Source organism: Rhinoderma darwinii, unplaced genomic scaffold (assembly GCF_050947455.1).
Source record: "Rhinoderma darwinii isolate aRhiDar2 unplaced genomic scaffold, aRhiDar2.hap1 Scaffold_610, whole genome shotgun sequence".
Lineage (NCBI taxonomy): Eukaryota > Metazoa > Chordata > Amphibia > Anura > Rhinodermatidae > Rhinoderma > Rhinoderma darwinii.
Genome location: NW_027464166.1, coordinates 18,905 through 41,977, shown reverse-complemented (window position 1 = coordinate 41,977; position 23,073 = coordinate 18,905). Strand labels below are relative to the sequence as shown.

Below are 23,073 nucleotides of genomic sequence, written 5' to 3'. Positions count from 1 at the left end.
GCAATTAATGAATAGATTGCCACCTCTTGTTGTGTGTCGTCTGTGTTTCTGTGTTTCCGGCATTTCACATTGGAACACCTCATTCACCTTCCTTGTCTTCTCTCCGCCCTCCCTTTTAGGTAAGTTAAAGAGCTGCACCTGAGCCAGCCACTGATTGATTGATTGATTGATTGATTGATTGATTGATTGATTGATTGATTGATTGATTGATTGATTGATGCAGCACAACAGTCAAATAGTGGAGTGGAGTAGGGGAACAGCAAACAGCCAATAAAGCAGCCCGCCCGCTCGCCTGCCCGCCACAATGGACCTACCTGTGTACACTAGATGGATGTGATGGAATGTACTGTCGTCCCTACATTTCAAGAAGAAGTAAGAATTGCAGTTGCAACAAAGCCTTGCTTGCCTACAAAGAGAGCAGCAATTTGGATTTGTTACTATGTTACCTAGAAGAATAACAAACTGTGCAAGGATGGAGGTTGTAGGAGCAAGGAGAAGTTGTCTGTAAAGTTGGTGGATGCCTATTTTCCATTTTGCAGTCCCTTGTCTCCCTCTTGTGGCCTCCTGGAGGCAACTAGCTGTGCAAAAAAAAGACAGCCTGGCGGCCGGCTGTTGCAGTGTTGCCCTCTCAGGCAACACTGAGTGACTGACTGAGCCTCACCGTCTTATATAAAGTTCAGACGGAACTTTGCACGTGTCATAGTGGAGCCCTCAGGATTCCAGAGCCAGCTTTCTGACATCATAATGGGGCCTCAGAGATAAAAGCCTGGGCCCAGGCAGTGTTGGTCAGTGCTGCTCAGCAGGCAGCACTGGACTGGACTGGATTACAGCTGATACAAGGTGTGAAGGAACAAGGGGTGGCTGTGGGCATGCACTTGCTGCCGCTGCCAGTGTTTATCTGCATGGCAGCAGGGCATTTGGGCGTTGCCAGGAAGGCGTTTTTATGTAGATTCCTCCTCTTTCAGCACTGCATTGTGGTGCAAGCAAAAGAAGCAAATCCTGTCTGGCTTCCTCTCCGGCCTTTATTCACCTCCCGTGTAGCTGTGAGTGTGTGAGCCTGCAGGGCCCCATGGAATTGCCTAGAAGTAGGCTGAATCGCTGCAAGGGCTGAACAGCAGTATCGGGCAGGCTCGGGCAACGCGCGGCCCGTTCGGGTTATCGCTTCTCGGCCTTTTGGCTAAGATCAAGTGTAGTATCTGTTCTTATCAGTTTAATATCTGATACGTCCCCTATCTGGGGACCATATATTAAATGGATTTTTAGAACAGGGAGATGGAAATAGAGCTTGCTCTGTCCACTCCACGCATTGACCTGGTATTGCAGTATTTCCAGGACCGGTGCACCCTTTCCTTATGTGTTGACTAAAAGCAGATTCCAAAAGTGTTTTTTGTCTTTGCTATTGTTTCTGTCTTTCTGAAGGGATCTCCCCTTTTAATCCCATTATTTCAACACCTGTTGGACAATGCATGAGTGATAATGAGCTCATTGATTAAATGCAATTAATGAATAGATTGCCACCTCTTGTTGTGTGTCGTCTGTGTTTCTGTGTTTCCGGCATTTCACATTGGAACACCTCATTCACCTTCCTTGTCTTCTCTCCGCCCTCCCTTTTAGGTAAGTTAAAGAGCTGCACCTGAGCCAGCCACTGATTGATTGATTGATTGATTGATTGATTGATTGATTGATTGATTGATTGATTGATGCAGCACAACAGTCAAATAGTGGAGTGGAGTAGGGGAACAGCAAACAGCCAATAAAGCAGCCCGCCCGCTCGCCTGCTCGCCACAATGGACCTACCTGTGTACACTAGATGGATGTGATGGAATGTACTGTCGTCCCTACATTTCAAGAAGAAGTAAGAATTGCAGTTGCAACAAAGCCTTGCTTGCCTACAAAGAGAGCAGCAATTTGGATTTGTTACTATGTTACCTAGAAGAATAACAAACTGTGCAAGGATGGAGGTTGTAGGAGCAAGGAGAAGTTGTCTGTAAAGTTGGTGGATGCCTATTTTCCATTTTGCAGTCCCTTGTCTCCCTCTTGTGGCCTCCTGGAGGCAACTAGCTGTGCAAAAAAAAGACAGCCTGGCGGCCGGCTGTTGCAGTGTTGCCCTCTCAGGCAACACTGAGCGACTGACTGAGCCTCACCGTCTTATATAAAGTTCAGACGGAACTTTGCACGTGTCATAGTGGAGCCCTCAGGATTCCAGAGCCAGCTTTCTGACATCATAATGGGGCCTCAGAGATAAAAGCCTGGGCCCAGGCAGTGTTGGTCAGTGCTGCTCAGCAGGCAGCACTGGACTGGACTGGATTACAGCTGATACAAGGTGTGAAGGAACAAGGGGTGGCTGTGGGCATGCACTTGCTGCCGCTGCCAGTGTTTATCTGCATGGCAGCAGGGCATTTGGGCGTTGCCAGGAAGGCGTTTTTATGTAGATTCCTCCTCTTTCAGCACTGCATTGTGGTGCAAGCAAAAGAAGCAAATCCTGTCTGGCTTCCTCTCCGGCCTTTATTCACCTCCCGTGTAGCTGTGAGTGTGTGAGCCTGCAGGGCCCCATGGAATTGCCTAGAAGTAGGCTGAATCGCTGCAAGGGCTGAACAGCAGTATCGGGCAGGCTCGGGCAACGCGCGGCCCGTTCGGGTTATCGCTTCTCGGCCTTTTGGCTAAGATCAAGTGTAGTATCTGTTCTTATCAGTTTAATATCTGATACGTCCCCTATCTGGGGACCATATATTAAATGGATTTTTAGAACAGGGAGATGGAAATAGAGCTTGCTCTGTCCACTCCACGCATTGACCTGGTATTGCAGTATTTCCAGGACCGGTGCACCCTTTCCTTATGTGTTGACTAAAAGCAGATTCCAAAAGTGTTTTTTGTCTTTGCTATTGTTTCTGTCTTTCTGAAGGGATCTCCCCTTTTAATCCCATTATTTCAACACCTGTTGGACAATGCATGAGTGATAATGAGCTCATTGATTAAATGCAATTAATGAATAGATTGCCACCTCTTGTTGTGTGTCGTCTGTGTTTCTGTGTTTCCGGCATTTCACATTGGAACACCTCATTCACCTTCCTTGTCTTCTCTCCGCCCTCCCTTTTAGGTAAGTTAAAGAGCTGCACCTGAGCCAGCCACTGATTGATTGATTGATTGATTGATTGATTGATTGATTGATTGATTGATTGATTGATTGATTTATTGATTGATTGATGCAGCACAACAGTCAAATAGTGGAGTGGAGTAGGGGAACAGCAAACAGCCAATAAAGCAGCCCGCCCGCTCGCCTGCCCGCCACAATGGACCTACCTGTGTACACTAGATGGATGTGATGGAATGTACTGTCGTCCCTACATTTCAAGAAGAAGTAAGAATTGCAGTTGCAACAAAGCCTTGCTTGCCTACAAAGAGAGCAGCAATTTGGATTTGTTACTATGTTACCTAGAAGAATAACAAACTGTGCAAGGATGGAGGTTGTAGGAGCAAGGAGAAGTTGCCTGTAAAGTTGGTGGATGCCTATTTTCCATTTTGCAGTCCCTTGTCTCCCTCTTGTGGCCTCCTGGAGGCAACTAGCTGTGCAAAAAAAAGACAGCCTGGCGGCCGGCTGTTGCAGTGTTGCCCTCTCAGGCAACACTGAGTGACTGACTGAGCCTCACCGTCTTATATAAAGTTCAGACGGAACTTTGCACGTGTCATAGTGGAGCCCTCAGGATTCCAGAGCCAGCTTTCTGACATCATAATGGGGCCTCAGAGATAAAAGCCTGGGCCCAGGCAGTGTTGGTCAGTGCTGCTCAGCAGGCAGCACTGGACTGGACTGGATTACAGCTGATACAAGGTGTGAAGGAACAAGGGGTGGCTGTGGGCATGCACTTGCTGCCGCTGCCAGTGTTTATCTGCATGGCAGCAGGGCATTTGGGCGTTGCCAGGAAGGCGTTTTTATGTAGATTCCTCCTCTTTCAGCACTGCATTGTGGTGCAAGCAAAAGAAGCAAATCCTGTCTGGCTTCCTCTCCGGCCTTTATTCACCTCCCGTGTAGCTGTGAGTGTGTGAGCCTGCAGGGCCCCATGGAATTGCCTAGAAGTAGGCTGAATCGCTGCAAGGGCTGAACAGCAGTATCGGGCAGGCTCGGGCAACGCGCGGCCCGTTCGGGTTATCGCTTCTCGGCCTTTTGGCTAAGATCAAGTGTAGTATCTGTTCTTATCAGTTTAATATCTGATACGTCCCCTATCTGGGGACCATATATTAAATGGATTTTTAGAACAGGGAGATGGAAATAGAGCTTGCTCTGTCCACTCCACGCATTGACCTGGTATTGCAGTATTTCCAGGACCGGTGCACCCTTTCCTTATGTGTTGACTAAAAGCAGATTCCAAAAGTGTTTTTTGTCTTTGCTATTGTTTCTGTCTTTCTGAAGGGATCTCCCCTTTTAATCCCATTATTTCAACACCTGTTGGACAATGCATGAGTGATAATGAGCTCATTGATTAAATGCAATTAATGAATAGATTGCCACCTCTTGTTGTGTGTCGTCTGTGTTTCTGTGTTTCCGGCATTTCACATTGGAACACCTCATTCACCTTCCTTGTCTTCTCTCCGCCCTCCCTTTTAGGTAAGTTAAAGAGCTGCACCTGAGCCAGCCACTGATTGATTGATTGATTGATTGATTGATTGATTGATTGATTGATTGATTGATTGATTTATTGATTGATTGATGCAGCACAACAGTCAAATAGTGGAGTGGAGTAGGGGAACAGCAAACAGCCAATAAAGCAGCCCGCCCGCTCGCCTGCCCGCCACAATGGACCTACCTGTGTACACTAGATGGATGTGATGGAATGTACTGTCGTCCCTACATTTCAAGAAGAAGTAAGAATTGCAGTTGCAACAAAGCCTTGCTTGCCTACAAAGAGAGCAGCAATTTGGATTTGTTACTATGTTACCTAGAAGAATAACAAACTGTGCAAGGATGGAGGTTGTAGGAGCAAGGAGAAGTTGCCTGTAAAGTTGGTGGATGCCTATTTTCCATTTTGCAGTCCCTTGTCTCCCTCTTGTGGCCTCCTGGAGGCAACTAGCTGTGCAAAAAAAAGACAGCCTGGCGGCCGGCTGTTGCAGTGTTGCCCTCTCAGGCAACACTGAGTGACTGACTGAGCCTCACCGTCTTATATAAAGTTCAGACGGAACTTTGCACGTGTCATAGTGGAGCCCTCAGGATTCCAGAGCCAGCTTTCTGACATCATAATGGGGCCTCAGAGATAAAAGCCTGGGCCCAGGCAGTGTTGGTCAGTGCTGCTCAGCAGGCAGCACTGGACTGGACTGGATTACAGCTGATACAAGGTGTGAAGGAACAAGGGGTGGCTGTGGGCATGCACTTGCTGCCGCTGCCAGTGTTTATCTGCATGGCAGCAGGGCATTTGGGCGTTGCCAGGAAGGCGTTTTTATGTAGATTCCTCCTCTTTCAGCACTGCATTGTGGTGCAAGCAAAAGAAGCAAATCCTGTCTGGCTTCCTCTCCGGCCTTTATTCACCTCCCGTGTAGCTGTGAGTGTGTGAGCCTGCAGGGCCCCATGGAATTGCCTAGAAGTAGGCTGAATCGCTGCAAGGGCTGAACAGCAGTATCGGGCAGGCTCGGGCAACGCGCGGCCCGTTCGGGTTATCGCTTCTCGGCCTTTTGGCTAAGATCAAGTGTAGTATCTGTTCTTATCAGTTTAATATCTGATACGTCCCCTATCTGGGGACCATATATTAAATGGATTTTTAGAACAGGGAGATGGAAATAGAGCTTGCTCTGTCCACTCCACGCATTGACCTGGTATTGCAGTATTTCCAGGACCGGTGCACCCTTTCCTTATGTGTTGACTAAAAGCAGATTCCAAAAGTGTTTTTTGTCTTTGCTATTGTTTCTGTCTTTCTGAAGGGATCTCCCCTTTTAATCCCATTATTTCAACACCTGTTGGACAATGCATGAGTGATAATGAGCTCATTGATTAAATGCAATTAATGAATAGATTGCCACCTCTTGTTGTGTGTCGTCTGTGTTTCTGTGTTTCCGGCATTTCACATTGGAACACCTCATTCACCTTCCTTGTCTTCTCTCCGCCCTCCCTTTTAGGTAAGTTAAAGAGCTGCACCTGAGCCAGCCACTGATTGATTGATTGATTGATTGATTGATTGATTGATTGATTGATTGATTGATTGATTTATTGATTGATTGATGCAGCACAACAGTCAAATAGTGGAGTGGAGTAGGGGAACAGCAAACAGCCAATAAAGCAGCCCGCCCGCTCGCCTGCCCGCCACAATGGACCTACCTGTGTACACTAGATGGATGTGATGGAATGTACTGTCGTCCCTACATTTCAAGAAGAAGTAAGAATTGCAGTTGCAACAAAGCCTTGCTTGCCTACAAAGAGAGCAGCAATTTGGATTTGTTACTATGTTACCTAGAAGAATAACAAACTGTGCAAGGATGGAGGTTGTAGGAGCAAGGAGAAGTTGCCTGTAAAGTTGGTGGATGCCTATTTTCCATTTTGCAGTCCCTTGTCTCCCTCTTGTGGCCTCCTGGAGGCAACTAGCTGTGCAAAAAAAAGACAGCCTGGCGGCCGGCTGTTGCAGTGTTGCCCTCTCAGGCAACACTGAGTGACTGACTGAGCCTCACCGTCTTATATAAAGTTCAGACGGAACTTTGCACGTGTCATAGTGGAGCCCTCAGGATTCCAGAGCCAGCTTTCTGACATCATAATGGGGCCTCAGAGATAAAAGCCTGGGCCCAGGCAGTGTTGGTCAGTGCTGCTCAGCAGGCAGCACTGGACTGGACTGGATTACAGCTGATACAAGGTGTGAAGGAACAAGGGGTGGCTGTGGGCATGCACTTGCTGCCGCTGCCAGTGTTTATCTGCATGGCAGCAGGGCATTTGGGCGTTGCCAGGAAGGCGTTTTTATGTAGATTCCTCCTCTTTCAGCACTGCATTGTGGTGCAAGCAAAAGAAGCAAATCCTGTCTGGCTTCCTCTCCGGCCTTTATTCACCTCCCGTGTAGCTGTGAGTGTGTGAGCCTGCAGGGCCCCATGGAATTGCCTAGAAGTAGGCTGAATCGCTGCAAGGGCTGAACAGCAGTATCGGGCAGGCTCGGGCAACGCGCGGCCCGTTCGGGTTATCGCTTCTCGGCCTTTTGGCTAAGATCAAGTGTAGTATCTGTTCTTATCAGTTTAATATCTGATACGTCCCCTATCTGGGGACCATATATTAAATGGATTTTTAGAACAGGGAGATGGAAATAGAGCTTGCTCTGTCCACTCCACGCATTGACCTGGTATTGCAGTATTTCCAGGACCGGTGCACCCTTTCCTTATGTGTTGACTAAAAGCAGATTCCAAAAGTGTTTTTTGTCTTTGCTATTGTTTCTGTCTTTCTGAAGGGATCTCCCCTTTTAATCCCATTATTTCAACACCTGTTGGACAATGCATGAGTGATAATGAGCTCATTGATTAAATGCAATTAATGAATAGATTGCCACCTCTTGTTGTGTGTCGTCTGTGTTTCTGTGTTTCCGGCATTTCACATTGGAACACCTCATTCACCTTCCTTGTCTTCTCTCCGCCCTCCCTTTTAGGTAAGTTAAAGAGCTGCACCTGAGCCAGCCACTGATTGATTGATTGATTGATTGATTGATTGATTGATTGATTGATTGATTGATTGATGCAGCACAACAGTCAAATAGTGGAGTGGAGTAGGGGAACAGCAAACAGCCAATAAAGCAGCCCGCCCGCTCGCCTGCCCGCCACAATGGACCTACCTGTGTACACTAGATGGATGTGATGGAATGTACTGTCGTCCCTACATTTCAAGAAGAAGTAAGAATTGCAGTTGCAACAAAGCCTTGCTTGCCTACAAAGAGAGCAGCAATTTGGATTTGTTACTATGTTACCTAGAAGAATAACAAACTGTGCAAGGATGGAGGTTGTAGGAGCAAGGAGAAGTTGTCTGTAAAGTTGGTGGATGCCTATTTTCCATTTTGCAGTCCCTTGTCTCCCTCTTGTGGCCTCCTGGAGGCAACTAGCTGTGCAAAAAAAAGACAGCCTGGCGGCCGGCTGTTGCAGTGTTGCCCTCTCAGGCAACACTGAGTGACTGACTGAGCCTCACCGTCTTATATAAAGTTCAGACGGAACTTTGCACGTGTCATAGTGGAGCCCTCAGGATTCCAGAGCCAGCTTTCTGACATCATAATGGGGCCTCAGAGATAAAAGCCTGGGCCCAGGCAGTGTTGGTCAGTGCTGCTCAGCAGGCAGCACTGGACTGGACTGGATTACAGCTGATACAAGGTGTGAAGGAACAAGGGGTGGCTGTGGGCATGCACTTGCTGCCGCTGCCAGTGTTTATCTGCATGGCAGCAGGGCATTTGGGCGTTGCCAGGAAGGCGTTTTTATGTAGATTCCTCCTCTTTCAGCACTGCATTGTGGTGCAAGCAAAAGAAGCAAATCCTGTCTGGCTTCCTCTCCGGCCTTTATTCACCTCCCGTGTAGCTGTGAGTGTGTGAGCCTGCAGGGCCCCATGGAATTGCCTAGAAGTAGGCTGAATCGCTGCAAGGGCTGAACAGCAGTATCGGGCAGGCTCGGGCAACGCGCGGCCCGTTCGGGTTATCGCTTCTCGGCCTTTTGGCTAAGATCAAGTGTAGTATCTGTTCTTATCAGTTTAATATCTGATACGTCCCCTATCTGGGGACCATATATTAAATGGATTTTTAGAACAGGGAGATGGAAATAGAGCTTGCTCTGTCCACTCCACGCATTGACCTGGTATTGCAGTATTTCCAGGACCGGTGCACCCTTTCCTTATGTGTTGACTAAAAGCAGATTCCAAAAGTGTTTTTTGTCTTTGCTATTGTTTCTGTCTTTCTGAAGGGATCTCCCCTTTTAATCCCATTATTTCAACACCTGTTGGACAATGCATGAGTGATAATGAGCTCATTGATTAAATGCAATTAATGAATAGATTGCCACCTCTTGTTGTGTGTCGTCTGTGTTTCTGTGTTTCCGGCATTTCACATTGGAACACCTCATTCACCTTCCTTGTCTTCTCTCCGCCCTCCCTTTTAGGTAAGTTAAAGAGCTGCACCTGAGCCAGCCACTGATTGATTGATTGATTGATTGATTGATTGATTGATTGATTGATTGATTGATGCAGCACAACAGTCAAATAGTGGAGTGGAGTAGGGGAACAGCAAACAGCCAATAAAGCAGCCCGCCCGCTCGCCTGCCCGCCACAATGGACCTACCTGTGTACACTAGATGGATGTGATGGAATGTACTGTCGTCCCTACATTTCAAGAAGAAGTAAGAATTGCAGTTGCAACAAAGCCTTGCTTGCCTACAAAGAGAGCAGCAATTTGGATTTGTTACTATGTTACCTAGAAGAATAACAAACTGTGCAAGGATGGAGGTTGTAGGAGCAAGGAGAAGTTGTCTGTAAAGTTGGTGGATGCCTATTTTCCATTTTGCAGTCCCTTGTCTCCCTCTTGTGGCCTCCTGGAGGCAACTAGCTGTGCAAAAAAAAGACAGCCTGGCGGCCGGCTGTTGCAGTGTTGCCCTCTCAGGCAACACTGAGTGACTGACTGAGCCTCACCGTCTTATATAAAGTTCAGACGGAACTTTGCACGTGTCATAGTGGAGCCCTCAGGATTCCAGAGCCAGCTTTCTGACATCATAATGGGGCCTCAGAGATAAAAGCCTGGGCCCAGGCAGTGTTGGTCAGTGCTGCTCAGCAGGCAGCACTGGACTGGACTGGATTACAGCTGATACAAGGTGTGAAGGAACAAGGGGTGGCTGTGGGCATGCACTTGCTGCCGCTGCCAGTGTTTATCTGCATGGCAGCAGGACATTTGGGCGTTGCCAGGAAGGCGGTTTTTATGTAGATTCCTCCTCTTTCAGCACTGCATTGTGGTGCAAGCAAAAGAAGCAAATCCTGTCTGGCTTCCTCTCCGGCCTTTATTCACCTCCCGTGTAGCTGTGAGTGTGTGAGCCTGCAGGGCCCCATGGAATTGCCTAGAAGTAGGCTGAATCGCTGCAAGGGCTGAACAGCAGTATCGGGCAGGCTCGGGCAACGCGCGGCCCGTTCGGGTTATCGCTTCTCGGCCTTTTGGCTAAGATCAAGTGTAGTATCTGTTCTTATCAGTTTAATATCTGATACGTCCCCTATCTGGGGACCATATATTAAATGGATTTTTAGAACAGGGAGATGGAAATAGAGCTTGCTCTGTCCACTCCACGCATTGACCTGGTATTGCAGTATTTCCAGGACCGGTGCACCCTTTCCTTATGTGTTGACTAAAAGCAGATTCCAAAAGTGTTTTTTGTCTTTGCTATTGTTTCTGTCTTTCTGAAGGGATCTCCCCTTTTAATCCCATTATTTCAACACCTGTTGGACAATGCATGAGTGATAATGAGCTCATTGATTAAATGCAATTAATGAATAGATTGCCACCTCTTGTTGTGTGTCGTCTGTGTTTCTGTGTTTCCGGCATTTCACATTGGAACACCTCATTCACCTTCCTTGTCTTCTCTCCGCCCTCCCTTTTAGGTAAGTTAAAGAGCTGCACCTGAGCCAGCCACTGATTGATTGATTGATTGATTGATTGATTGATTGATTGATTGATTGATTGATTGATGCAGCACAACAGTCAAATAGTGGAGTGGAGTAGGGGAACAGCAAACAGCCAATAAAGCAGCCCGCCCGCTCGCCTGCACGCCACAATGGACCTACCTGTGTACACTAGATGGATGTGATGGAATGTACTGTCGTCCCTACATTTCAAGAAGAAGTAAGAATTGCAGTTGCAACAAAGCCTTGCTTGCCTACAAAGAGAGCAGCAATTTGGATTTGTTACTATGTTACCTAGAAGAATAACAAACTGTGCAAGGATGGAGGTTGTAGGAGCAAGGAGAAGTTGTCTGTAAAGTTGGTGGATGCCTATTTTCCATTTTGCAGTCCCTTGTCTCCCTCTTGTGGCCTCCTGGAGGCAACTAGCTGTGCAAAAAAAAGACAGCCTGGCGGCCGGCTGTTGCAGTGTTGCCCTCTCAGGCAACACTGAGTGACTGACTGAGCCTCACCGTCTTATATAAAGTTCAGACGGAACTTTGCACGTGTCATAGTGGAGCCCTCAGGATTCCAGAGCCAGCTTTCTGACATCATAATGGGGCCTCAGAGATAAAAGCCTGGGCCCAGGCAGTGTTGGTCAGTGCTGCTCAGCAGGCAGCACTGGACTGGACTGGATTACAGCTGATACAAGGTGTGAAGGAACAAGGGGTGGCTGTGGGCATGCACTTGCTGCCGCTGCCAGTGTTTATCTGCATGGCAGCAGGGCATTTGGGCGTTGCCAGGAAGGCGTTTTTATGTAGATTCCTCCTCTTTCAGCACTGCATTGTGGTGCAAGCAAAAGAAGCAAATCCTGTCTGGCTTCCTCTCCGGCCTTTATTCACCTCCCGTGTAGCTGTGAGTGTGTGAGCCTGCAGGGCCCCATGGAATTGCCTAGAAGTAGGCTGAATCGCTGCAAGGGCTGAACAGCAGTATCGGGCAGGCTCGGGCAACGCGCGGCCCGTTCGGGTTATCGCTTCTCGGCCTTTTGGCTAAGATCAAGTGTAGTATCTGTTCTTATCAGTTTAATATCTGATACGTCCCCTATCTGGGGACCATATATTAAATGGATTTTTAGAACAGGGAGATGGAAATAGAGCTTGCTCTGTCCACTCCACGCATTGACCTGGTATTGCAGTATTTCCAGGACCGGTGCACCCTTTCCTTATGTGTTGACTAAAAGCAGATTCCAAAAGTGTTTTTTGTCTTTGCTATTGTTTCTGTCTTTCTGAAGGGATCTCCCCATTTTAATCCCATTATTTCAACACCTGTTGGACAATGCATGAGTGATAATGAGCTCATTGATTAAATGCAATTAATGAATAGATTGCCACCTCTTGTTGTGTGTCGTCTGTGTTTCTGTGTTTCCGGCATTTCACATTGGAACACCTCATTCACCTTCCTTGTCTTCTCTCCGCCCTCCCTTTTAGGTAAGTTAAAGAGCTGCACCTGAGCCAGCCACTGATTGATTGATTGATTGATTGATTGATTGATTGATTGATTGATTGATTGATTGATTGATTGATTGATTGATGCAGCACAACAGTCAAATAGTGGAGTGGAGTAGGGGAACAGCAAACAGCCAATAAAGCAGCCCGCCCGCTCGCCTGCCCGCCACAATGGACCTACCTGTGTACACTAGATGGATGTGATGGAATGTACTGTCGTCCCTACATTTCAAGAAGAAGTAAGAATTGCAGTTGCAACAAAGCCTTGCTTGCCTACAAAGAGAGCAGCAATTTGGATTTGTTACTATGTTACCTAGAAGAATAACAAACTGTGCAAGGATGGAGGTTGTAGGAGCAAGGAGAAGTTGTCTGTAAAGTTGGTGGATGCCTATTTTCCATTTTGCAGTCCCTTGTCTCCCTCTTGTGGCCTCCTGGAGGCAACTAGCTGTGCAAAAAAAAGACAGCCTGGCGGCCGGCTGTTGCAGTGTTGCCCTCTCAGGCAACACTGAGTGACTGACTGAGCCTCACCGTCTTATATAAAGTTCAGACGGAACTTTGCACGTGTCATAGTGGAGCCCTCAGGATTCCAGAGCCAGCTTTCTGACATCATAATGGGGCCTCAGAGATAAAAGCCTGGGCCCAGGCAGTGTTGGTCAGTGCTGCTCAGCAGGCAGCACTGGACTGGACTGGATTACAGCTGATACAAGGTGTGAAGGAACAAGGGGTGGCTGTGGGCATGCACTTGCTGCCGCTGCCAGTGTTTATCTGCATGGCAGCAGGGCATTTGGGCGTTGCCAGGAAGGCGTTTTTATGTAGATTCCTCCTCTTTCAGCACTGCATTGTGGTGCAAGCAAAAGAAGCAAATCCTGTCTGGCTTCCTCTCCGGCCTTTATTCACCTCCCGTGTAGCTGTGAGTGTGTGAGCCTGCAGGGCCCCATGGGATTGCCTAGAAGTAGGCTGAATCGCTGCAAGGGCTGAACAGCAGTATCGGGCAGGCTCGGGCAACGCGCGGCCCGTTCGGGTTATCGCTTCTCGGCCTTTTGGCTAAGATCAAGTGTAGTATCTGTTCTTATCAGTTTAATATCTGATACGTCCCCTATCTGGGGACCATATATTAAATGGATTTTTAGAACAGGGAGATGGAAATAGAGCTTGCTCTGTCCACTCCACGCATTGACCTGGTATTGCAGTATTTCCAGGACCGGTGCACCCTTTCCTTATGTGTTGACTAAAAGCAGATTCCAAAAGTGTTTTTTGTCTTTGCTATTGTTTCTGTCTTTCTGAAGGGATCTCCCCTTTTAATCCCATTATTTCAACACCTGTTGGACAATGCATGAGTGATAATGAGCTCATTGATTAAATGCAATTAATGAATAGATTGCCACCTCTTGTTGTGTGTCGTCTGTGTTTCTGTGTTTCCGGCATTTCACATTGGAACACCTCATTCACCTTCCTTGTCTTCTCTCCGCCCTCCCTTTTAGGTAAGTTAAAGAGCTGCACCTGAGCCAGCCACTGATTGATTGATTGATTGATTGATTGATTGATTGATTGATTGATTGATGCAGCACAACAGTCAAATAGTGGAGTGGAGTAGGGGAACAGCAAACAGCCAATAAAGCAGCCCGCCCGCTCGCCTGCCCGCCACAATGGACCTACCTGTGTACACTAGATGGATGTGATGGAATGTACTGTCGTCCCTACATTTCAAGAAGAAGTAAGAATTGCAGTTGCAACAAAGCCTTGCTTGCCTACAAAGAGAGCAGCAATTTGGATTTGTTACTATGTTACCTAGAAGAATAACAAACTGTGCAAGGATGGAGGTTGTAGGAGCAAGGAGAAGTTGTCTGTAAAGTTGGTGGATGCCTATTTTCCATTTTGCAGTCCCTTGTCTCCCTCTTGTGGCCTCCTGGAGGCAACTAGCTGTGCAAAAAAAAGACAGCCTGGCGGCCGGCTGTTGCAGTGTTGCCCTCTCAGGCAACACTGAGTGACTGACTGAGCCTCACCGTCTTATATAAAGTTCAGACGGAACTTTGCACGTGTCATAGTGGAGCCCTCAGGATTCCAGAGCCAGCTTTCTGACATCATAATGGGGCCTCAGAGATAAAAGCCTGGGCCCAGGCAGTGTTGGTCAGTGCTGCTCAGCAGGCAGCACTGGACTGGACTGGATTACAGCTGATACAAGGTGTGAAGGAACAAGGGGTGGCTGTGGGCATGCACTTGCTGCCGCTGCCAGTGTTTATCTGCATGGCAGCAGGGCATTTGGGCGTTGCCAGGAAGGCGTTTTTATGTAGATTCCTCCTCTTTCAGCACTGCATTGTGGTGCAAGCAAAAGAAGCAAATCCTGTCTGGCTTCCACTCCGGCCTTTATTCACCTCCCGTGTAGCTGTGAGTGTGTGAGCCTGCAGGGCCCCATGGAATTGCCTAGAAGTAGGCTGAATCGCTGCAAGGGCTGAACAGCAGTATCGGGCAGGCTCGGGCAACGCGCGGCCCGTTCGGGTTATCGCTTCTCGGCCTTTTGGCTAAGATCAAGTGTAGTATCTGTTCTTATCAGTTTAATATCTGATACGTCCCCTATCTGGGGACCATATATTAAATGGATTTTTAGAACAGGGAGATGGAAATAGAGCTTGCTCTGTCCACTCCACGCATTGACCTGGTATTGCAGTATTTCCAGGACCGGTGCACCCTTTCCTTATGTGTTGACTAAAAGCAGATTCCAAAAGTGTTTTTTGTCTTTGCTATTGTTTCTGTCTTTCTGAAGGGATCTCCCCTTTTAATCCCATTATTTCAACACCTGTTGGACAATGCATGAGTGATAATGAGCTCATTGATTAAATGCAATTAATGAATAGATTGCCACCTCTTGTTGTGTGTCGTCTGTGTTTCTGTGTTTCCGGCATTTCACATTGGAACACCTCATTCACCTTCCTTGTCTTCTCTCCGCCCTCCCTTTTAGGTAAGTTAAAGAGCTGCACCTGAGCCAGCCACTGATTGATTGATTGATTGATTGATTGATTGATTGATTGATTGATTGATGCAGCACAACAGTCAAATAGTGGAGTGGAGTAGGGGAACAGCAAACAGCCAATAAAGCAGCCCGCCCGTCGCCTGCCCGCCACAATGGACCTACCTGTGTACACTAGATGGATGTGATGGAATGTACTGTCGTCCCTACATTTCAAGAAGAAGTAAGAATTGCAGTTGCAACAAAGCCTTGCTTGCCTACAAAGAGAGCAGCAATTTGGATTTGTTACTATGTTACCTAGAAGAATAACAAACTGTGCAAGGATGGAGGTTGTAGGAGCAAGGAGAAGTTGTCTGTAAAGTTGGTGGATGCCTATTTTCCATTTTGCAGTCCCTTGTCTCCCTCTTGTGGCCTCCTGGAGGCAACTAGCTGTGCAAAAAAAAGACAGCCTGGCGGCCGGCTGTTGCAGTGTTGCCCTCTCAGGCAACACTGAGTGACTGACTGAGCCTCACCGTCTTATATAAAGTTCAGACGGAACTTTGCACGTGTCATAGTGGAGCCCTCAGGATTCCAGAGCCAGCTTTCTGACATCATAATGGGGCCTCAGAGATAAAAGCCTGGGCCCAGGCAGTGTTGGTCAGTGCTGCTCAGCAGGCAGCACTGGACTGGACTGGATTACAGCTGATACAAGGTGTGAAGGAACAAGGGGTGGCTGTGGGCATGCACTTGCTGCCGCTGCCAGTGTTTATCTGCATGGCAGCAGGGCATTTGGGCGTTGCCAGGAAGGCGTTTTTATGTAGATTCCTCCTCTTTCAGCACTGCATTGTGGTGCAAGCAAAAGAAGCAAATCCTGTCTGGCTTCCTCTCCGGCCTTTATTCACCTCCCGTGTAGCTGTGAGTGTGTGAGCCTGCAGGGCCCCATGGAATTGCCTAGAAGTAGGCTGAATCGCTGCAAGGGCTGAACAGCAGTATCGGGCAGGCTCGGGCAACGCGCGGCCCGTTCGGGTTATCGCTTCTCGGCCTTTTGGCTAAGATCAAGTGTAGTATCTGTTCTTATCAGTTTAATATCTGATACGTCCCCTATCTGGGGACCATATATTAAATGGATTTTTAGAACAGGGAGATGGAAATAGAGCTTGCTCTGTCCACTCCACGCATTGACCTGGTATTGCAGTATTTCCAGGACCGGTGCACCCTTTCCTTATGTGTTGACTAAAAGCAGATTCCAAAAGTGTTTTTTGTCTTTGCTATTGTTTCTGTCTTTCTGAAGGGATCTCCCCTTTTAATCCCATTATTTCAACACCTGTTGGACAATGCATGAGTGATAATGAGCTCATTGATTAAATGCAATTAATGAATAGATTGCCACCTCTTGTTGTGTGTCGTCTGTGTTTCTGTGTTTCCGGCATTTCACATTGGAACACCTCATTCACCTTCCTTGTCTTCTCTCCGCCCTCCCTTTTAGGTAAGTTAAAGAGCTGCACCTGAGCCAGCCACTGATTGATTGATTGATTGATTGATTGATTGATTGATTGATTGATTGATTGATTGATGCAGCACAACAGTCAAATAGTGGAGTGGAGTAGGGGAACAGCAAACAGCCAATAAAGCAGCCCGCCCGCTCGCCTGCCCGCCACAATGGACCTACCTGTGTACACTAGATGGATGTGATGGAATGTACTGTCGTCCCTACATTTCAAGAAGAAGTAAGAATTGCAGTTGCAACAAAGCCTTGCTTGCCTACAAAGAGAGCAGCAATTTGGATTTGTTACTATGTTACCTAGAAGAATAACAAACTGTGCAAGGATGGAGGTTGTAGGAGCAAGGAGAAGTTGTCTGTAAAGTTGGTGGATGCCTATTTTCCATTTTGCAGTCCCTTGTCTCCCTCTTGTGGCCTCCTGGAGGCAACTAGCTGTGCAAAAAAAAGACAGCCTGGCGGCCGGCTGTTGCAGTGTTGCCCTCTCAGGCAACACTGAGTGACTGACTGAGCCTCACCGTCTTATATAAAGTTCAGACGGAACTTTGCACGTGTCATAGTGGAGCCCTCAGGATTCCAGAGCCAGCTTTCTGACATCATAATGGGGCCTCAGAGATAAAAGCCTGGGCCCAGGCAGTGTTGGTCAGTGCTGCTCAGCAGGCAGCACTGGACTGGACTGGATTACAGCTGATACAAGGTGTGAAGGAACAAGGGGTGGCTGTGGGCATGCACTTGCTGCCGCTGCCAGTGTTTATCTGCATGGCAGCAGGGCATTTGGGCGTTGCGAGGAAGGCGTTTTTATGTAGATTCCTCCTCTTTCAGCACTGCATTGTGGTGCAAGCAAAAGAAGCAAATCCTGTCTGGCTTCCTCTCCGGCCTTTATTCACCTCCCGTGTAGCTGTGAGTGTGTGAGCCTGCAGGGCCCCATGGAATTGCCTAGAAGTAGGCTGAATCGCTGCAAGGGCTGAACAGCAGTATCGGGCAGGCTCGGGCAACGCGCGGCCCGTTCGGGTAATCGCTTCTCGGCCTTTTGGCTAAGATCAAGTGTAGTATCTGTTCTTATCAGTTTAATATCTGATACGTCCCCTATCTGGGGACCATATATTAAATGGATTTTTAGAACAGGGAGATGGAAATAGAGCTTGCTCTGTCCACTCCACGCATTGACCTGGTATTGCAGTATTTCCAGGACCGGTGCACCCTTTCCTTATGTGTTGACTAAAAGCAGATTCCAAAAGTGTTTTTTGTCTTTGCTATTGTTTCTGTCTTTCTGAAGGGATCTCCCCTTTTAATCCCATTATTTCAACACCTGTTGGACAATGCATGAGTGATAATGAGCTCATTGATTAAATGCAATTAATGAATAGATTGCCACCTCTTGTTGTGTGTCGTCTGTGTTTCTGTGTTTCCGGCATTTCACATTGGAACACCTCATTCACCTTCCTTGTCTTCTCTCCGCCCTCCCTTTTAGGTAAGTTAAAGAGCTGCACCTGAGCCAGCCACTGATTGATTGATTGATTGATTGATTGATTGATTGATTGATTGATTGATTGATTGATTGATTGATTGATGCAGCACAACAGTCAAATAGTGGAGTGGAGTAGGGGAACAGCAAACAGCCAATAAAGCAGCCCGCCCGCTCGCCTGCCCGCCACAATGGACCTACCTGTGTACACTAGATGGATGTGATGGAATGTACTGTCGTCCCTACATTTCAAGAAGAAGTAAGAATTGCAGTTGCAACAAAGCCTTGCTTGCCTACAAAGAGAGCAGCAATTTGGATTTGTTACTATGTTACCTAGAAGAATAACAAACTGTGCAAGGATGGAGGTTGTAGGAGCAAGGAGAAGTTGTCTGTAAAGTTGGTGGATGCCTATTTTCCATTTTGCAGTCCCTTGTCTCCCTCTTGTGGCCTCCTGGAGGCAACTAGCTGTGCAAAAAAAAGACAGCCTGGCGGCCGGCTGTTGCAGTGTTGCCCTCTCAGGCAACACTGAGTGACTGACTGAGCCTCACCGTCTTATATAAAGTTCAGACGGAACTTTGCACGTGTCATAGTGGAGCCCTCAGGATTCCAGAGCCAGCTTTCTGACATCATAATGGGGCCTCAGAGATAAAAGCCTGGGCCCAGGCAGTGTTGGTCAGTGCTGCTCAGCAGGCAGCACTGGACTGGACTGGATTACAGCTGATACAAGGTGTGAAGGAACAAGGGGTGGCTGTGGGCATGCACTTGCTGCCGCTGCCAGTGTTTATCTGCATGGCAGCAGGGCATTTGGGCGTTGCCAGGAAGGCGTTTTTATGTAGATTCCTCCTCTTTCAGCACTGCATTGTGGTGCAAGCAAAAGAAGCAAATCCTGTCTGGCTTCCTCTCCGGCCTTTATTCACCTCCCGTGTAGCTGTGAGTGTGTGAGCCTGCAGGGCCCCATGGAATTGCCTAGAAGTAGGCTGAATCGCTGCAAGGGCTGAACAGCAGTATCGGGCAGGCTCGGGCAACGCGCGGCCCGTTCGGGTTATCGCTTCTCGGCCTTTTGGCTAAGATCAAGTGTAGTATCTGTTCTTATCAGTTTAATATCTGATACGTCCCCTATCTGGGGACCATATATTAAATGGATTTTTAGAACAGGGAGATGGAAATAGAGCTTGCTCTGTCCACTCCACGCATTGACCTGGTATTGCAGTATTTCCAGGACCGGTGCACCCTTTCCTTATGTGTTGACTAAAAGCAGATTCCAAAAGTGTTTTTTGTCTTTGCTATTGTTTCTGTCTTTCTGAAGGGATCTCCCCTTTTAATCCCATTATTTCAACACCTGTTGGACAATGCATGAGTGATAATGAGCTCATTGATTAAATGCAATTAATGAATAGATTGCCACCTCTTGTTGTGTGTCGTCTGTGTTTCTGTGTTTCCGGCATTTCACATTGGAACACCTCATTCACCTTCCTTGTCTTCTCTCCGCCCTCCCTTTTAGGTAAGTTAAAGAGCTGCACCTGAGCCAGCCACTGATTGATTGATTGATTGATTGATTGATTGATTGATTGATGCAGCACAACAGTCAAATAGTGGAGTGGAGTAGGGGAACAGCAAACAGCCAATAAAGCAGCCCGCCCGCTCGCCTGCCCGCCACAATGGACCTACCTGTGTACACTAGATGGATGTGATGGAATGTATTGTCGTCCCTACATTTCAAGAAGAAGTAAGAATTGCAGTTGCAACAAAGCCTTGCTTGCCTACAAAGAGAGCAGCAATTTGGATTTGTTACTATGTTACCTAGAAGAATAACAAACTGTGCAAGGATGGAGGTTGTAGGAGCAAGGAGAAGTTGTCTGTAAAGTTGGTGGATGCCTATTTTCCATTTTGCAGTCCCTTGTCTCCCTCTTGTGGCCTCCTGGAGGCAACTAGCTGTGCAAAAAAAAGACAGCCTGGCGGCCGGCTGTTGCAGTGTTGCCCTCTCAGGCAACACTGAGTGACTGACTGAGCCTCACCGTCTTATATAAAGTTCAGACGGAACTTTGCACGTGTCATAGTGGAGCCCTCAGGATTCCAGAGCCAGCTTTCTGACATCATAATGGGGCCTCAGAGATAAAAGCCTGGGCCCAGGCAGTGTTGGTCAGTGCTGCTCAGCAGGCAGCACTGGACTGGACTGGATTACAGCTGATACAAGGTGTGAAGGAGCAAGGGGTGGCTGTGGGCATGCACTTGCTGCCGCTGCCAGTGTTTATCTGCATGGCAGCAGGGCATTTGGGCGTTGCCAGGAAGGCGTTTTTATGTAGATTCCTCCTCTTTCAGCACTGCATTGTGGTGCAAGCAAAAGAAGCAAATCCTGTCTGGCTTCCTCTCCGGCCTTTATTCACCTCCCGTGTAGCTGTGAGTGTGTGAGCCTGCAGGGCCCCATGGAATTGCCTAGAAGTAGGCTGAATCGCTGCAAGGGCTGAACAGCAGTATCGGGCAGGCTCGGGCAACGCGCGGCCCGTTCGGGTTATCGCTTCTCGGCCTTTTGGCTAAGATCAAGTGTAGTATCTGTTCTTATCAGTTTAATATCTGATACGTCCCCTATCTGGGGACCATATATTAAATGGATTTTTAGAACAGGGAGATGGAAATAGAGCTTGCTCTGTCCACTCCACGCATTGACCTGGTATTGCAGTATTTCCAGGACCGGTGCACCCTTTCCTTATGTGTTGACTAAAAGCAGATTCCAAAAGTGTTTTTTGTCTTTGCTATTGTTTCTGTCTTTCTGAAGGGATCTCCCCTTTTAATCCCATTATTTCAACACCTGTTGGACAATGCATGAGTGATAATGAGCTCATTGATTAAATGCAATTAATGAATAGATTGCCACCTCTTGTTGTGTGTCGTCTGTGTTTCTGTGTTTCCGGCATTTCACATTGGAACACCTCATTCACCTTCCTTGTCTTCTCTCCGCCCTCCCTTTTAGGTAAGTTAAAGAGCTGCACCTGAGCCAGCCACTGATTGATTGATTGATTGATTGATTGATTGATTGATTGATTGATTGATTGATTGATGCAGCACAACAGTCAAATAGTGGAGTGGAGTAGGGGAACAGCAAACAGCCAATAAAGCAGCCCGCCCGCTCGCCTGCCCGCCACAATGGACCTACCTGTGTACACTAGATGGATGTGATGGAATGTACTGTCGTCCCTACATTTCAAGAAGAAGTAAGAATTGCAGTTGCAACAAAGCCTTGCTTGCCTACAAAGAGAGCAGCAATTTGGATTTGTTACTATGTTACCTAGAAGAATAACAAACTGTGCAAGGATGGAGGTTGTAGGAGCAAGGAGAAGTTGTCTGTAAAGTTGGTGGATGCCTATTTTCCATTTTGCAGTCCCTTGTCTCCCTCTTGTGGCCTCCTGGAGGCAACTAGCTGTGCAAAAAAAAGACAGCCTGGCGGCCGGCTGTTGCAGTGTTGCCCTCTCAGGCAACACTGAGTGACTGACTGAGCCTCACCGTCTTATATAAAGTTCAGACGGAACTTTGCACGTGTCATAGTGGAGCCCTCAGGATTCCAGAGCCAGCTTTCTGACATCATAATGGGGCCTCAGAGATAAAAGCCTGGGCCCAGGCAGTGTTGGTCAGTGCTGCTCAGCAGGCAGCACTGGACTGGACTGGATTACAGCTGATACAAGGTGTGAAGGAACAAGGGGTGGCTGTGGGCATGCACTTGCTGCCGCTGCCAGTGTTTATCTGCATGGCAGCAGGGCATTTGGGCGTTGCCAGGAAGGCGTTTTTATGTAGATTCCTCCTCTTTCAGCACTGCATTGTGGTGCAAGCAAAAGAAGCAAATCCTGTCTGGCTTCCTCTCCGGCCTTTATTCACCTCCCGTGTAGCTGTGAGTGTGTGAGCCTGCAGGGCCCCATGGAATTGCCTAGAAGTAGGCTGAATCGCTGCAAGGGCTGAACAGCAGTATCGGGCAGGCTCGGGCAACGCGCGGCCCGTTCGGGTAATCGCTTCTCGGCCTTTTGGCTAAGATCAAGTGTAGTATCTGTTCTTATCAGTTTAATATCTGATACGTCCCCTATCTGGGGACCATATATTAAATGGATTTTTAGAACAGGGAGATGGAAATAGAGCTTGCTCTGTCCACTCCACGCATTGACCTGGTATTGCAGTATTTCCAGGACCGGTGCACCCTTTCCTTATGTGTTGACTAAAAGCAGATTCCAAAAGTGTTTTTTGTCTTTGCTATTGTTTCTGTCTTTCTGAAGGGATCTCCCCTTTTAATCCCATTATTTCAACACCTGTTGGACAATGCATGAGTGATAATGAGCTCATTGATTAAATGCAATTAATGAATAGATTGCCACCTCTTGTTGTGTGTCGTCTGTGTTTCTGTGTTTCCGGCATTTCACATTGGAACACCTCATTCACCTTCCTTGTCTTCTCTCCGCCCTCCCTTTTAGGTAAGTTAAAGAGCTGCACCTGAGCCAGCCACTGATTGATTGATTGATTGATTGATTGATTGATTGATTGATTGATTGATTGATTGATTGATGCAGCACAACAGTCAAATAGTGGAGTGGAGTAGGGGAACAGCAAACAGCCAATAAAGCAGCCCGCCCGCTCGCCTGCCCGCCACAATGGACCTACCTGAGTACACTAGATGGATGTGATGGAATGTACTGTCGTCCCTACATTTCAAGAAGAAGTAAGAATTGCAGTTGCAACAAAGCCTTGCTTGCCTACAAAGAGAGCAGCAATTTGGATTTGTTACTATGTTACCTAGAAGAATAACAAACTGTGCAAGGATGGAGGTTGTAGGAGCAAGGAGAAGTTGTCTGTAAAGTTGGTGGATGCCTATTTTCCATTTTGCAGTCCCTTGTCTCCCTCTTGTGGCCTCCTGGAGGCAACTAGCTGTGCAAAAAAAAGACAGCCTGGCGGCCGGCTGTTGCAGTGTTGCCCTCTCAGGCAACACTGAGTGACTGACTGAGCCTCACCGTCTTATATAAAGTTCAGACGGAACTTTGCACGTGTCATAGTGGAGCCCTCAGGATTCCAGAGCCAGCTTTCTGACATCATAATGGGGCCTCAGAGATAAAAGCCTGGGCCCAGGCA

General features: G+C 47.7%; 15 non-coding genes across 15 annotated transcripts; all 15 read left to right on the top strand.

Moving 5' to 3' along the window:
* The first annotated feature begins 1,157 nt into the window (after positions 1-1,157).
* LOC142726200 (U2 spliceosomal RNA) lies at positions 1,158-1,348 on the top strand. The gene has a single exon (XR_012876685.1). It is a non-coding gene; the product is annotated as a U2 spliceosomal RNA (small nuclear RNA).
* A 1,292-nt stretch (positions 1,349-2,640) lies between these two features.
* LOC142726198 (U2 spliceosomal RNA) lies at positions 2,641-2,831 on the top strand. The gene has a single exon (XR_012876683.1). It is a non-coding gene; the product is annotated as a U2 spliceosomal RNA (small nuclear RNA).
* A 1,312-nt stretch (positions 2,832-4,143) lies between these two features.
* On the top strand, positions 4,144-4,334 carry LOC142726197 (U2 spliceosomal RNA). The gene has a single exon (XR_012876682.1). It is a non-coding gene; the product is annotated as a U2 spliceosomal RNA (small nuclear RNA).
* Positions 4,335-5,642: 1,308 nt separating this feature from the next.
* On the top strand, positions 5,643-5,833 carry LOC142726195 (U2 spliceosomal RNA). Its single transcript, XR_012876681.1, has one exon. It is a non-coding gene; the product is annotated as a U2 spliceosomal RNA (small nuclear RNA).
* A 1,308-nt stretch (positions 5,834-7,141) lies between these two features.
* Positions 7,142-7,332, top strand: LOC142726194 (U2 spliceosomal RNA). The gene has a single exon (XR_012876680.1). It is a non-coding gene; the product is annotated as a U2 spliceosomal RNA (small nuclear RNA).
* Positions 7,333-8,624: 1,292 nt separating this feature from the next.
* LOC142726193 (U2 spliceosomal RNA) lies at positions 8,625-8,815 on the top strand. The gene has a single exon (XR_012876679.1). It is a non-coding gene; the product is annotated as a U2 spliceosomal RNA (small nuclear RNA).
* A 1,289-nt stretch (positions 8,816-10,104) lies between these two features.
* Positions 10,105-10,295, top strand: LOC142726192 (U2 spliceosomal RNA). Its single transcript, XR_012876678.1, has one exon. It is a non-coding gene; the product is annotated as a U2 spliceosomal RNA (small nuclear RNA).
* A 1,292-nt stretch (positions 10,296-11,587) lies between these two features.
* LOC142726191 (U2 spliceosomal RNA) lies at positions 11,588-11,778 on the top strand. Its single transcript, XR_012876677.1, has one exon. It is a non-coding gene; the product is annotated as a U2 spliceosomal RNA (small nuclear RNA).
* A 1,309-nt stretch (positions 11,779-13,087) lies between these two features.
* LOC142726190 (U2 spliceosomal RNA) lies at positions 13,088-13,278 on the top strand. The gene has a single exon (XR_012876676.1). It is a non-coding gene; the product is annotated as a U2 spliceosomal RNA (small nuclear RNA).
* Positions 13,279-14,562: 1,284 nt separating this feature from the next.
* Positions 14,563-14,753, top strand: LOC142726189 (U2 spliceosomal RNA). The gene has a single exon (XR_012876675.1). It is a non-coding gene; the product is annotated as a U2 spliceosomal RNA (small nuclear RNA).
* A 1,283-nt stretch (positions 14,754-16,036) lies between these two features.
* Positions 16,037-16,227, top strand: LOC142726188 (U2 spliceosomal RNA). Its single transcript, XR_012876674.1, has one exon. It is a non-coding gene; the product is annotated as a U2 spliceosomal RNA (small nuclear RNA).
* Positions 16,228-17,519: 1,292 nt separating this feature from the next.
* LOC142726186 (U2 spliceosomal RNA) lies at positions 17,520-17,710 on the top strand. Its single transcript, XR_012876672.1, has one exon. It is a non-coding gene; the product is annotated as a U2 spliceosomal RNA (small nuclear RNA).
* A 1,304-nt stretch (positions 17,711-19,014) lies between these two features.
* On the top strand, positions 19,015-19,205 carry LOC142726184 (U2 spliceosomal RNA). Its single transcript, XR_012876671.1, has one exon. It is a non-coding gene; the product is annotated as a U2 spliceosomal RNA (small nuclear RNA).
* A 1,276-nt stretch (positions 19,206-20,481) lies between these two features.
* Positions 20,482-20,672, top strand: LOC142726183 (U2 spliceosomal RNA). Its single transcript, XR_012876670.1, has one exon. It is a non-coding gene; the product is annotated as a U2 spliceosomal RNA (small nuclear RNA).
* Positions 20,673-21,964: 1,292 nt separating this feature from the next.
* Positions 21,965-22,155, top strand: LOC142726182 (U2 spliceosomal RNA). The gene has a single exon (XR_012876669.1). It is a non-coding gene; the product is annotated as a U2 spliceosomal RNA (small nuclear RNA).
* Positions 22,156-23,073: the final 918 nt, after the last annotated feature.